The following is a 10,238-nucleotide window of genomic DNA, read 5'->3' as shown; positions in this document are numbered from 1 at the left end:
GAAATTAAAATCTCTACATCGTACTACAACATCTCTACATCATTTTACGCCAATTTAAATCGACATTGATAATACCGCATTGAAGGTTATTATTATATCGGTAGCCTACATTTGGTATTGCAGGATAGGATATGGAACTTCTAAACATAGATATATCATCATAAAATAACACGATGGTTAATATCCTATTATATTAGGCGAGCAATTTCTGTATAACTGTTTATATTTTTATATCTGGTTATTTATGTTCAACGGATCTCGAAAACGGCTCTAACGATTTTCACGAGATTTGGAACATAGTAGGTTCATGATATAAAAATTCGATTGCACTAGGTCTCTCCTTGGGAAAACTCGCTGAACGACATTAAAAGGATAATTCATCCTTGGCTGAAACAGCTGAGACTTTTGTCGTCAGTGGATAGTAAAAAGTGAGCGAGTGATTCTGTGAAAATATAAACACGATTATTTTAGAGAATTTTGTTCTGTTTATCAATAAATAAAAACAACGAGCGAAGCTCGGTGCCCCGATATTCATATCCTATTCGATATAATCTTACGCAACAGCAGGTGGAAGGCCATTAATAATATATAAGAGGAAAATGTGTGAGCTTAAAAAGAACGGTAGTAGAAATGTGTAACATGAAATTGATGATTATTTCGGCGAAAGTGGTTGTTGGAATAGCAATCAATGGAACTTGTGATGAAATGATGAAAATGAAAGTAGGAAAATATGCAAACTTGACAGTCAGGTTGATGCGGAACTGTTGCTAAAAACTGCCAGTGTGACGTCAAAATAGCATTTTACAGCCACCATACAGTAAAAACCAGCAATCATTACGGCAGTAAAAATAGACAATGGTTAAGCTTATCATGCTACAGAGCGATATAAGTTATTATCTCATATATAAGATACCTGTATGTAGGTAGTTAAGAATGCCTGTTATCCAGGCAACGAATTCCCCACCCCTACTAACTGTGCTATGAAAGGAGTGATAGTGGTGGTTTGAAGGTTTTTTCGCAAATACATAGAAAAATATGAATTTTATGTACAAGATTATTCTATACAAAATTTCCTACAACATTCACCTGACAACTTTTTTCTTATATTTTATAGTTTTCCAGGATAGTGCTCTTTAAAGTGTGACATTTTTGAAAAAAAACAAGTTTTCCTCCAACCTTTGCTCTTTTTGCCCCCATAACTTTTCAACGATTGATGGAAAAAATTCATACTGATTATGAGCTTGAAGAAATTTAAATTATCTTCAATATGATGTATAATTTCACGCATTTATTTACGACTGTTAAATCAGTTCTAGTGTTGAGTGTGAAATACTCAGTTCTAAATTTTCAAAAATGTTACACATTAAAGAGCAGATATCTTGAACACTAAAATTGATATGAAAGAAGGTTGCCAGATAAATGTTGTCTGAGATTTAGTAAGCTTCGATTTTGTATAGAACCGTCTTGTACGAAAGACGCATAATTTTCGAGAAGTATGCGGAAAAAACAAATAACGATACCTTATTAAAACCACCTCCTTTATCACGAGGGGTATATTAGGGGTGGTACTTCCGATATGTTTACCTCCTTACTAGCCTCAACAAAACTGTGAGGTCGAAAATATTATCTCCCACACTTTTCCTTCTATAACCCTTCGTTGACTGTACTATAATTATGTTGACTTAATTGAAAAATCTTTACCGTGAAATCTGTTAATTTACAAATCTATATTTCTCTACTAATTTTATGTAATCTTCTATTGCGAATATTTTATTACTGGGCTAACCATCAACTTATATAATCATTATACTTCTTTGTTGTAAATTACCGTAGGCTCATTCTGATATTTTCAAAAGCTTGAACTACCTACTTTTGAAAGCAACTTGCTTGAGTTTATTGTTTATCAATATTCACAAACATGTATATACCTATATGTTCTTCTGACAACATACTTCTAAAGATATTTCATTAATATTTAATTGATATTTGTTGAATTTTTGTAGTATCAAATTTATTGTAATTGCAGTATTTTCTGGTAAGGCTACTACAGCATTAATAGTCCTCACTAATCTCTCTCTATCTAATAGAGATATAGACACGTTAGTTAGGCGTTAGGCCTACTGTAAGGTGTAGATATGAAAAATGCATAACATGTACATTATTATAAATGACATAATAATAGAAGGAAGTGCACGGTAATCCAAACGAAGAAGGAAATGGAAAGCGTAATAGCAGTTTAGCCTACTAGTATTGGGTGACGAAAAACCGTGCAAATTGATATGCGATAATGCGAATAGCTGGGAGATTATCACTTCTTCTGTGTTCCATGTACCGTAATCACTATCACTTTATAACAAGAGGAGAGAAAGTAGGAACACTCTTTCAATGATGATACAAAGGGAGAAGAAATGAAGAAAGAAAGAGTTATAAATTTGTAGGAGAGAGAATGAGAGGATCGAGACAGAGCGGAGTATGAAGCTGAATGGAAGAGATGGAAAGTGAATGAACTTACCACTTTTATTTCCTTCATATCAATTCTTTCAATACAAGTCTATGTCCGTACATATAGGAAATTGAATTATTGTATGAACTATGAAACAAGTACAGTATATAAATTTTCTTGAATCATGTATAGTTTATGGATTAAAAGATACACTGAAATGAAACCAATTGGACTCAAAATTCTAATCTCTGTGCATAAGCTACTTAGAGAGATAATTGATGGGAAGATCTATCAGGCCTAGAGTTCTTGGGATAGCGAATCGTATGCATCCATAAACCTACGCCCAAGAATAATGAGCTTACCCAACACTTATCAAATAAGTCTCAAAACTCTTTTTAAAAATTTCCTGTATGTTGCAACTAAGCATTCGGGTAGTGAATATAAATGGCCAACTAGAAATATCCCCACCCGCCCTACATAGTAAAACCAGCTTCAGCTGCAGCTTTATTACAAAATCCCGGCCAAATCTTTTCAATGATTTCTTTCACATTCTCTGTCCAGCTTTTAACCTTTCACCGCAAGAAATCGTGCGAGCTTTTTGCTTTCTTCTTCTTAATGTTTTTGATTTTCTTAATCTTCTCTTCCTTCTCTTTATGTTTTATTATCTCTTCGCCATCAGCGAGAATCTTGCAATACTGTCACAGAGAAACTTGTTTCAATTTCTCCTCGTTGGTCAGTGAGATTATAAGCCTAATAGTGAGATTCACTCTAAACTGTCAGCCTTGGTACAATGGTTAGTATTGATGTTATCTATAAGGAATGCAGATGCAGTTTAAAGTGAACCTCACTATAGAACTGCAGGCAAAGAACTCCAGCATATGCTGCCATTAATTATTTTTACAAGCCTCAAGTTATGTAAGAGATTCCAAAGTTTCTTATCCATTGCCACATAAAACCTTTTTTGAGAGTTTAATTTTTCTTGAGCTTGATAGAGAGTTTAGCAAAAAAGTATAGCAGCATATCAGCAAAATTACCGAATTTCTCACCTTCACTAATACAGCACCTAATAAATCTCAGAGCACTAATAAAAATAGATTCTTAAAATCGGATGTTTTTATTTCTTACTTTAATCATATTATTTTTGATTTCTGCAATACTAATGCACACTTAGGGCCAATTTGAAAATACGATAATATGAATAATGTTAATGATACATTTTTGTCATAATACAGACCGTCAATTAATTATGAAACTCAATTATTGAAATTGGGACCTTACAATATGACCTTTTTTACTCAGCTCACAATAGATCATTAACCCCTTTTAGTTCAAACCCCCATGTATGTTTGTATTTGAATTTGTACTCCAGACGTGTAAATACGTAAAAATATATCATATTATTTTCAGAAGATTATACGATAAATTCACTCTCCTGTCCTTTTTCGTATCATTTTCCTCTTTTAAGCCATCAAAACTCTTTTTTCTAGAAATGAAAATAAACTAAGTACCCTTTTTTAAATTTTTCTACTTACGACATATTTCGGTTATGATCATAGCCGAATGGTAAAAAGGAAAGGGAAAGGAAAATTAGATTTTTATTTCCATTTCTATTCAAGAGTATAGCCCTAACGAAAAAGACTCTTTTTTCTTGTATTTCCAGTCTATTTCTCAATACCTATTTATCAAGCCAACTCTTCTGCATTCATTTCACTTCTTTTATTTTCACATTTGCTTCGGCGGGCTTTCTTTCTTTCTTTCAAACAGGAAGGAGGAAAAACAAAAAAATAGAAGAAGGATCGTTAATTGAAGAAAGAAAAAGAGAGAGTTTTGGAAGAGAAAGAATGAGTAGGCTTCTAAATAATTTACAACTAGAAGAGAGCGTGATTGAAAAAGATTAAGCAAGTTGTCTAGCCTACCTAGCCCACTATAATACTAACTATTAACAACTTTTGTATGGTATAGTATCTACTATAACTATAGTACCTAGAGTAGTAAAGAAGATTCATGGTTCAAGGCCGTTGCATATAGAGATCTTCCCCATAAATTTTAAAACATTGCAACATCGGCGATATTTGGCCGCCTTCTCATGAAGAGACACGTGTATTTTCTAATGAAGGGTTTCAAAACGCAGTCTTTTCTAAAAAAAACATGATAATAGCTTCTATTCTGTATTTACCAGCTCATATAGGGCTAAAAGGATTTACGATGCTCTAGGATGATTCTAAGCCTGGTCTTCGAGCCTGGAGCATCAATTCCAGAGATAAGACTGTATAATAAGATTAGTGTGTGAGAGCCAACAACTATCATTAAATTCAATTTCTCATTCAAGTTTCAATGTAGTGAATATTCTATTAGAAATAATTTCACAGTCATTATCAAGATTGGAGTGGATACCATCAAGCATCAAGACAAGATCTCTTGAATATCAGAGGTAGTTTTGGAAAATTCTTGAAAGTTGTTACGATAAAAACAAAAAATGATTAAAGGTTAAATTGAAAATTATGTAAAAAAACGATTAGTGTATTTCAATTGATTCTGATAATATAATGTAAGTATAAATGTCATAGACAGTTTCCACACTTACCGATTCCGGGACGGCACGGCACAACACAACAGGACAGGAAGCTCTCCGATTGGCCGGTTGATGTACGGTATTGAGAATCAGCCAATCGAAGAGCTGTCGTGCCGTGCCGTACCGGTACCGGTACCGTCCCGGAATCGGTAAGTGTGGAAACGGTCAAAGTAAAAACACATAGCTGAATAACCAGCTTATTTAATTCAATTTTGAAGCATTCAGATTTGAAGCTATCACCTCTATCTGGTAAGTTCTGATAAAGTTTTTGAGCTCCTATAGGTTACAGCTGGTATGCAGATTTGGAATAATTTAAGGTATTGAGACAGCTCGAGAATGAACATGTTTGCCGATATTAGTTGCTCGAGAATTAACATGTTTGCCAATATTAGTTTTGATAACAATTGCAACATTGATTGCTTCCAATCATAACTACAAGATCAGTATTACAAAAAATTAAATGATAGCATTTGAGAAGTGAAATACCATATATTTAACAAGAGCATCATATCGAAAATGAATCTTCCTTCTCCAAATCTTCATCCATCTCCTTTCACAGATCCTGTTATCAAATTCTCGTCAATCCTCACTCAATTGAGATTTTTTTAATCGTCAATCGTACACAGTAAGAGAACTAGATAATTATGGATACCTAGTTGAAGTATTCTTTCAAATCCTCCAACACAATCTTACAGAATTTAAGCAATGATTGATCAATAATTTTCACGGTGTTTCCCAATCTTGAAGCATTTGAAAGCTAATAGCATTTCCACGTCATTTCTCGAAGTAGAGTGATGATGCACTTTAATCGACTGTTTCATTTTTTCTCCTTTTCTACCATGTAACCTGTCTGTGTGTGTGACTGTGTGTCCTGATATAGAACTAGCTCATTCACAGCAGTGATGTTGATTGTAGACTATGAACTCCAGGCTGAGTCAATCCCAAACTACAGCAGAGTTTAATGGCTTGGAAAGATTCTAAACAAACTGTGAAACCTGTTCTTATATGAGTCACCTGATTCGACTCAACGTATATAGTCTTCGAATATGTCTATGCAATATCAATATTTGACCGAGCGAAGTGAGGTCTAAGATTCAAGTCAACGGTTTGGCATTTCTCTTAATGTTAAAATGTTTAAATGTTTATATGTTGCGCATTTACGGCGAAACGCGGTAATAGATTTTCATGAAATTTGACAGGTATATTCCTTTTTTAATTGCGCGTCGACGTATATACAAGGTTTTTTGAAATTTTTCATTTCAAGGATAATATAAAAGGACAAAGGAGCCTCCTTCATACGCCAATATTAGAGTACTGTTATACTGTTCACAGAACTACAAGTTATACTGCTGCTGATTAAAGAAGACGAATAAAAAAATAATGGGGAACACGGTTGCAAAGAGTCAGGGAGAGTTTGGAAATAATCTCTCAAACCTATTTCAAGCCTGACGTCATACATAGCTCTGCAATTATTTGTGATTCTTTGTCACTTCCAAAATAGAATTTAATCAATATTTTCCACATTTCCATCTCATCACAACAAACGTTGCCAAATTCAACAGAAATCTTTGTTATGAGAAGCAATACTACTGACGACATTAAATGGAATAAATGAATATTGTTTCAATTCAATTAAATAAGCTCAGTCGTTCTTCGAATAGACACATTCATTTGAAATCAAATTGCCAGTCCTCTTCCATAAACTTTTCAAATTTCACGATATAGGTGTATTGTAATGTAATGAACGTAAGTAGTGGAGTTCAGTAAATTTGTAATGATAAATGTGGTCACTACATACTTGAGTGCACTTCACGTTACATGGCATCAAAACCACAGAAATTACAACATATTTCGTTTTGTATCAAACAACTAATCAAAAATAATGACTGTCATCAGATCCAGCTGTAGGCTATCCTACAAAATCATTGTTTCATTACAAAATGCTTCTGTCTTTAATGTGACATTCTCTCAATTTCAATTATTGTTTTGCAGATGGAATTTCACCTCATAGCTCATTATATTTTTCAAATTACGAGGGTAATTATTTCTCCTCCTTAATAATTATTGTAAAAAGGATTCAGAAGCAGCCCTAAATTACGTAACGAAAAATCAGAATTCATTGATTATAATCTCTCCCCTTTCAGTGGTGTGGTACGATATTTTCCTCTTTAATAGGACATAAAACTTATGGAGACCCCTACTAACAGTCTAGAGTCTAGAGCTAAATTTACGTACATTTACTAATTAAGTAACTAGATAGAATCTCCAAATCAACTTTCACAAAACCATCGTCCTTATAAAAATATAAGATTGGATGAAGTGATCTTGTGATGATGTAGCATCGTAGTCATTCTATACTAAACTTCTGAAGCTTTTTCTGGTGCTGTTCATGAGCGTCCGTTCTGCATTGATTTAGATCGCTCTTGAGAGGAATTTGACTGTTCTATAAATTTGAACTTCATCATTCTCAAAATAATTCATAATCTAGTTTGTAACTTCAATATATTCATCAATAGTATATCAACTTCAGTAAAATAACTTCAATTTCTAGTACTCCAAGATTATGTTCAAGGCAGGTGAGCTCGTACTGGTACCCTATTTGTTTGTTCCGCTATTTAATTGAAACAAACCATAGGCCTAGTTAATTGCTACACAATTTATAGTAAAGAACCGTTAACGGTACATAGTATAGTGAACATATCACAATGTAGAGCAGTTATAACTAGCGGAACTCATAGCCTAATTGAACATTACACTTGTTATAAATTCATGTTTTCCGTCTGTTAAACATTACCGTCAATTATATAGTGAAAAGTGGATTACAAGAGGTAAATGAACTCAAGTACCAGTTTTGTTAAGTACGTAAGAAAGCAATTTGTACCTAATCTGAATTGAATGGTTCATGAATAAATTCATTAATACCAGTTATTATTGTACTGATTGGAGCGATAGCACTGACCAGGGTCATCCTTTTTTTGTTTGGGAACTTCGCATGCAGCTCATGGTACCGTACTTCTTTGAAAAGTTGAAAAACTTACGATTTTTATCATTATACCATAGAGAAACAATAGCATAAGTAGATATCCCATGGTATAGGGATACACGTAGTTCTTTCCTGTGAAGTAAGCTTTAAGACGCTGGTAGTCTCTCATATTGTGCCGTTCATACACTCCTATCCGGTCAAAACAGTAAAAATCGACAATAATCGACAGTAATCAGCTTGAGGTAACAGTAAAATTTGCGACATAAACGTCCTATACCATGGGATATCTACTTACGCTATTGTTTCTCTATGATTATACCTAGTTAATGGTAGATATATTCTATGTACTGTCATTACAAAGGGCATAAGTCAGTTTTTTTATCAGGATGAGTTATCAGCATACAGTGGTTATAGTAGATGATTTTGTGATGGACTCCTTGATTGCGCAACTATAATTACATCATTATTTTTATTAATTTCAATTACAAATTATTTTTTATCTTGGTCTCGCTTTGTGCTATATCGTGTTAGCATGTGAACTGACGGACATTTGATGAAGATTTTCTAGTCATTATTCTTTTCTTATTTATGTAAGCTCATTCAAGTTACAGCTAATTTCTCTAATGAAAACAATTCATCTTCCTTCAATTAACTAAGTAATATCTGGATATTGTGGCTATTTTCATGTAAGATGTTATGTAAAAATTAATTTGAGCTTTTTCCGAGATTACAATTATAGTTGATAATAACTGAAAATGTTGATGTAGGCTTATTGTTTTTCCATTGTTCCTCATTATGTGGGATTTCAATTGATTAATAGGAATAAGTGATGCAGCCTACAGTGTTTTACTCTTCCTAATTATATAAGCCTTGGAGATATGCCTCTTGAGTTAGGCCTACAGCAGGCAAGAAGGCTTCCTAGTTACAAACGAACAGGTGTAATTTGTAGTATGTAATGGATAAGTATTGCAGTGCAAATTATTATAGAGCTACATGGATAATCTACATTGAAGTTGAAAATTAGTAGCAAAAATATATTGATTCCGGTTGTATTGGAACCGATGATGATCAAGAATCTAATAAAACAAAACATGGAATTGAACAAAAAATCTATAGAACATTGAGAAATATTAATAATATTTTCCATAACGTTATAGAATGAAAAATAAATCAAATACTTCACTTCAATATTGTAAAGTGATAAATATTGTCTAACTCATGATATTCGAACACATAATGGGGTTACATCATATAAAATATAAGTAGATAAAGAATTACAAAATATTTTCATTCAAAATGCATAAGCTTTTTGTTACCTAGCCCTAGATCACAGTTTGAGTCATAGTACAGTTTTATTGATATTACCAATGTTACGAAATCATTGTCAATGATAGTGAGAGTATTATCAATGATGTTCTGAGCTGGCCTTTGCAGTGTTAGCTAATGACAGCACAGATCTGAGCTTCAAAACTCACCAGTAAAATATTACTATAGTGTACTATGTAAACTGAGTTTTAAGCAAATATTTTGAATTCATATTGTTTAATTTTTTGCTCTCCTTGTCATTACAAATAATGTAAGACATGACTTGTCCTTACTTCGCTGATTCAAGTAATTCATCAGCATTTTCTAGTTTCATTTTTTATATTTTTGTGTTACAGTGAAGCTGAAGCCTATTACTTGTATTATGATATCATAGTGATGCCAATAAATATACATTACGGTATTTGAAATTATTTGACTACTGTAATATTGCATTAATAAATTGCTAACTCATAAGGAAGAACTCAGTGCGGGAGTCTAGCATAATATTATTATTGTATTGTATATTATTAGTAGGCTACTATTTATCATTTTGTAATAATTCAAGTAATCACTTATGTCCAGCTTCACCAAACTCTGTCAAGAAATTTGATCACAAATAAAAATCAGTCAAATCAGATACGCTTTACAAGTGTACTGAAACATGATTGCTATATAGTGAGGTCCACGTTATAATGACAGTATTTGATCAACTTTGGAATTGCTATCCTTGTCTATCAACCGACAAAGCCGGTAGTACTATCCTTTTCGAGGTCCACAACGATGACAATAATGCTTTTGACAGTGTAGAAATATAATTAATTAATGCAGAGAATCGGCATCGCTATTCTATCTTTATCCACTGCCATTATAACGTGGACCACACTATAGCAATAGCTACTATCGATAATTCCGGTGCACACTTATAAATTGATAAA

This window comes from Nilaparvata lugens, chromosome 6 (assembly GCF_014356525.2).
Source record: "Nilaparvata lugens isolate BPH chromosome 6, ASM1435652v1, whole genome shotgun sequence".
Lineage (NCBI taxonomy): Eukaryota > Metazoa > Arthropoda > Insecta > Hemiptera > Delphacidae > Nilaparvata > Nilaparvata lugens.
The sequence above is the reverse complement of the archived record's forward strand: the minus strand, read 5'-3'. Positions refer to the sequence as shown.